Below are 6250 nucleotides of genomic sequence, written 5' to 3'. Positions count from 1 at the left end.
GTACGTACCGAAACGCTTTGCGTAATAGTGGCTTTAGGCATTGTATGTACTAGCTCTACCTATAAGTCAACCAATCTTTGTAAAAATTTATTGTATGTATGTACCTTACCTAAATAAACATTTTATTTTATTTATTTTTTATTTTTACTATTCGAACCCCAGTTGGAAACAGACCCAACTATAGGATGGGTTAACCCAAGTATCGCGCTTCCAAAAGGGTCGCCCAAGTTGGAAAAGACGAACGCTGAAAGAATATTGTTGAAAACATCTTGATAACTGATTAAACCAAAATTATTTATTAGTCAGAAGACAGAAACGCGATCTATATGTAAAACCTCTACCAGACAAATATTTTAAGCAAAACCGAAGATATTTGTAGTTGCATAAAAGCGGCAGTTTTCATCGCTCGTCAAACTCGAAAACCGCAGCATTCATCTCAGAACCATGCCTATTTCACGCAGATTCCTTAATAAACGTAAGAGTTTTATATGTCACAAGAAAGACAGATATATAAGCTTCGTTCTAAATACCTTACCATGGGCATATTTAAATTTAAAGCGAAGATACGTGTACTCTTTTATAATAACCGAGCTCCGACTCCGGACAGATCGATCGACGGAGCAACTCTCTCTCAGAACAATGCTTATTTCACGTAAATTTGTAAATAATCGTAAATTTTTGATATGCCTCAAGAAAGATGGGAATATAAGGCTCATTTTAAACACTTTATCATAGACATAATTAAAGTTCTAATGAAGATTAATGTATTTTAATAATCGCCTAGCTCCGACCCCCGCATAGACTGAGCGACAGAGCAACTCTCTGAGAAGAATGTTTCTTTACGTAAATTCGTTAATAAACACAAATGTTTTACACGTCTTAAGAAAGATAGAAATATAAGCTTTATTTTAAATACATTACATTAGACATATTTAAAGCTCAAGTGAAGATATATATGTTTTTATAGTGGCGTTCAGTAGCTTTTCGGTCATGGAGTGCAGACGCCTACGCACTTGCCAATATGTTGTGTAATTAACAAAGATACGCTAATAAAGCCTAAAATATTACATGCCTCCAGAAAGACAGAGCTATAATCGTTATTGTGAGTGCATCAAAGGAAATATATCATGTTGGAGACCAATGATATAGCAATTTTAATTTAAGTTTCGAGTCCCGCCCGGTCGAGAGAGATGGGGCGACTCTCGCCCCATCTATTGGAGATTCTGTCCACTAAAGACCCAAAGCTACTCAAACCTTCCTAGCATTACGTAAGCAATGAAGTAATATGGTATATTTACTCGCTATAATGTGGATGCTGGATGCAGAAAATGAGAAAACATAATTTTACTCTGAAAAAATATAATTTCATAACAAAATAAGATGTAAATATGTAATACCAAAGGAAGTCGATGGTCCAAGCAACAATATCGTGGAGCGACTTATCCAAGATATATTGCTCTCTGGAAAGTGTTTGCTGGCATATCAACCTTCTGTACACAGTGATCCAGTCGTCGAACTTCTCTGCTCAAATTATCGCAAATTTAATTTATGATGTTAACAAGTAGAATGCGTATTTTTAATCAAATCTAACGATATTAACAAGTAGAATGCGTATTTTTAATCAAATCTAACATAACTAGCCAGAAAACGTTAAAGATTATTTAAAAATACATGGTTGGAAGTTAAATCAACTCCATAGAACAATATTTTTGTTATAGATACTAATCGTTATTTGTTGGTATGCGTTCGCTACTTAAACTATCATGTACTGTATTTATGTAAAATCTCCCTGTTTCTTCGGACATGGAACACGGAACCTTACACGCTCTCTGATTTACTGTTTAATAGAGATTCACAAATAAGCTTATGATTGTATACATTATGATTGTATTGCCTCAATAAAAAAAAAATCAACTGTGACTAACAAGAACACCACTTACGGGCTATTCATGCCCGTGCTACCTTTTGGGTGGCTTAATCCTCATCAATCAATCACAAGAAACAAGGGATACATCTCCCGTCACGCAGGGTCCAGTCGCACCACCACAGATCTCCAGTATCATCTATTGATACTGTTAATGGTTCAAGAGGACTACCACTTACGGGCCTACCTCAAGGTAACAATCAGGTGAGAACATAAAATATAAGGCTGATCTATTAGCCTCCGTTAGCAAAATCCGGGTACAGCATAAGAATATCTTCCAATATTCCTAAGTGTATGAAGTAATTACAGAGTTCAAAGTACCTTATACCATTTGGTCTGAAGTCACTTATAACAGGGCAATCACAGATATAGTGTTGGTGAGTATGTCCCAGCTCTTGTTCACATAGTTTACAATTGGAATATTCACCATTGGGGGCTATTCATTACCTGCAGCCACCTGCGATACATATCGATATCCTAGCCTAATTCTGGCAATTACAATGTCACACTGTCATTGTGACACTAGTGGAAGTTTTATGCTGTCCGTTCATATAATTCTCGATTCTAAACATGTTTACTTAGTTTAGTTCATTAATTATGCACCCCATATATCATCTTGTGGGCGGTAGTGGAAAAGGTTACAGAGGCACATAAACATGTCATAACTCTTTATACTCTTGCTTTCTGGCTTTTGTGTGTCAGTGACTGCTCTTCTGTCTTTCCTAATTTCCTAAAATATTGCGGCTTTGACAGAAGAGATTGGAATGCCCATATCCCACTCAACTTCAGGCTTATCACATTCAGTTTTAGCTGCCTTGCTTGTGTCATCATGCTGGACAACACCTATATGAGAAGGTATCCATACAAATGAGACTTTGAAACTCCTACTGTTTGCAATAATAATGTTGTTTATAATGGAAGTTACAACTACAACCTTTTGAAGATCAATGCTAATTTTATCTAGATAATGTAATAAACGAAAGTTTTCTATGTCAACAGAAAGGCAGAAATATAAGCTACACTTTAAATACTTGTCATAAATATAACTGCAGTGAGAGCGAAGATATATGCATTTGATACTGTACAGTTTCTTGATGGCTTGCTCTAAGAGTGTGAAGCCCTTCACACCAGCCTATAAATTGTGTAATTTATTTCCATATATGCTAATTAACCTTAAAATCTATTTTCTGACCAGGGGGAGAAAGATACTGGCAGTATGGGGCGTTAAAGTTTATTGAGGATTAAATTCTGCAGAACATGTAAATATATAAAGTTCAAATATAAAGTAAGTAATTATATAAAGTCTATATTAAACACGGTTTATATTATAGACTTATAACAAAGTTGATATTATATTAAACTTAATATTGAACATGTAAATATATAAAGTAAATATATAACGTTTATATCAAAATATATAAAGTAAATATATAAAGTAAGAATTAACAGTAACAATTCCAAGTCCGAGGACTAGATTTAACTTAAGGTACACCCGTAGTAAGTATGAGACCTTAGCCTATAGTGACATGGAAACTAATTCTGCAGAAACCTAAAGGTTAACTGGTACTAGAATTAAGGCCGAGTGCAAATGTGTAGTAATTATATAACACTAGGATATAACAGGCAGGACACAAAGAATAACTAATAAGTGAGAGACCACATAACACGTAATGTACCCGGCCAAGAGGCCGTAAAAGACCTAATGGATAAGGAGAAGGGGGTGTGACTACAAGTAGGGCTTACTAGCACCTAGACTGGGCAAAGTATTAGCTGCGGACAGCGGGACACTTGGGGACCGGCGCTGCACCCCCACCGCAGGCCAGCGGCCGGACCCCCCCCCCCCCCCCCCCCCGAAGGGCGAGTGCCAGCTGGCCGCGTGAGGCACTCAAAGTAGCAGAGCAACAACGTCCCGTCTGACGTAGGATGTGAGCACTACTCTTCCGCCTGCCGTCTGCCATTATTTCTGATGTGGCGAGCCCGTCCCGAGACAGCTGGGTGCGGAGCGTAGTCATCTGAAGTCAAGCCTAGCGCAGAGAGGGCAGCGCATAGGATCCTGGAGAAATCCCGCCTGGTGACAGGAGCGCTTGTAGGATCTGTGCTTGTAGGATCCGAAGAGTGTTGATTCCTGACCATGTAAGCGATACCTGGTCCAGTCGGAGCGTGCGACGATTTTTTGTCGCGTAGCTCACCTCCCCCGGGCTGAAAGATATAAGGCAGTAAGGGTGGGCAGAAGCGGCATGCAGTGTTATCGTGACAGGCAAGAGCACAGACGAGGGGGAAACCCTAGCTGAATCAATACAGAGACGAAAAACGGGGGAAGAGCCCGGCAGCAGGAATTAAGAGAAACCTTAATTAACAATCCTGGATGAATAAAGAGCATCCGAGTAATTATACTGTAGCAATGAAGGGGGCTAACAATTCTAAGAATCTTCCAGCAAACGGAAGGGGGAAGTACCTTTGCTAAGAGCAAAGGTGGGAGAAAACCAGTAGGAGAACAGCAAGGAAGCACAAAGCAACTAACAGGGTAAGACGAAACACTATAAATCTTGAATATAAACAATACATATACCAAGAACGGTATAACAACTAAGCAACATATACATAAACAATAAAATGGAATAAGGACCAATTCTTAAAGCCAAATCTATAACATGCTTGTGTCCTAAGCGGATGTAGAATGTGAGCGGGGAACATTACCCTTGGTCTCTATCCCATCTCTGCCTCCAGACGGGTGATTGGGCTGGATAGAAGCCAAGGAGTCTGCCTAAGTGGCCGCTGAGTGTAGTCTTGTGTTGTCAATGAGCGTCTGCGAGCCGCAGCTAGTACGCCGTGAACTTCGGCAACATCTTTAGAACGGGAGCAAAGTGAAATCGACGGCAGGGAGCTGCCATTCAGTAACTGTAATAAGGATAATAATAAGAATACAATGTCGTAAATAATCGTACAATGAAGAATACAATGTAATATCGTAAATAACCGATGACGGCAAGTGCCGCAGAATGGAAGAAATTAAGAAAGCAACGCCAAACCATAATAACAATTTATATTTTAATAAAATAATACTGGAATGACAGTAACGATACGGAATAATATTAATACTGCCATATAGCCCAGCAAATAAAGGGAAGATAATAGTATTAACGTAGGCCCTGGGCGGCTGCATCCCGACACCGCTGCGTGCGTTGTAATGGTGATCAGAGGAATATCCGGCTCGCGTTCTCTTCCTCGCCGCAGAAGGGTAAGGAGGGGGGGGGGGTTTCCGGCTTGTCGTGGCTGCAAATAAAGGGATCAGAAGAAGCCGGCGTTGAGCGCCAAGCGGGCAGAGCGCGGTGGAAGGAATAGCGGTTGGAGGTAAGGGCCCCTAACCTAATGATAGATGAGGTAAAGTTTAATAGAATACTATTACGTAGTAGGAAACAGCAATGGCGAAGGAACAAGAAGAGTAAAATAGCCCAGAAGGCCGGATGGCCAAAGAACGTTAGCGACCGTATGGCCAACAGCATGCTGGCTGCGCTGGCCAACAACATGCTGTCTGCTGCTGGCCAACAACATGCTGGCCGTCATCATGCTAACTGACTGACTTGAGCTTGCCGAAGGAAGGCCGAATGGCCAGTTTTATCCTAGTGTTATATAATTACTACACATTTGCACTCGGCCTTAATTCTAGTACCAGTTAACCTTTAGGTTTCTGCAGAATTAGTTTCCATGTCACTATAGGCTAAGGTCTCATACTTCGGGTGTACCTTAAGTTAAATCTAGTCCTCGGACTTGGAATTGTTACTGTTAATTCTTACTTTATATATTTTGATATATAAATGATATGTTGCTATAAGTTTAATATAATATCAACTTTGTTATAAGTCTATAATATAAACCGTGTTTAATATAGACTTTATATAATTACTTACTTTATATTTGAACTTTATATATTTACATGTTCTGCAGAATTTAATCCTCAATAAACTTTAACGCCCCATACTGCCAGTATCTTTCTCCCCCTGGTCAGAAAATGGTCACTGCTTCACAAGCGGGGATTTTTCTGGCGGGGGAGAAGGAAACAATTGCGCAGCGCGTCCCGCGGCGTTGCGCGGGCAGTTTGGGGCCGTATAAATACGGGCGCACAATGGGGCTCTGCCTCACTCCGCCTGCCCTCGCAAAACGAGGGCGCTCCTTGCCCTTTGCGAGGGCAGCGGCGAGGGCGGGCGGAGTGAGGCAGAGCCCCATTGTGCGCCCGTATTTATACGGCCCCAAACTGCCCGCGCAACGCCGCGGGACGCGCTGCGCAATTGTTTCTTTCTCCCCCGCCAGAAAAATCCCCGCTTGTGA

This window comes from Procambarus clarkii, chromosome 85 (genome assembly GCF_040958095.1).
Source record: "Procambarus clarkii isolate CNS0578487 chromosome 85, FALCON_Pclarkii_2.0, whole genome shotgun sequence".
NCBI classification, from domain to species: Eukaryota; Metazoa; Arthropoda; class Malacostraca; order Decapoda; family Cambaridae; genus Procambarus; species Procambarus clarkii.
This window is presented reverse-complemented; position numbering follows the sequence as displayed.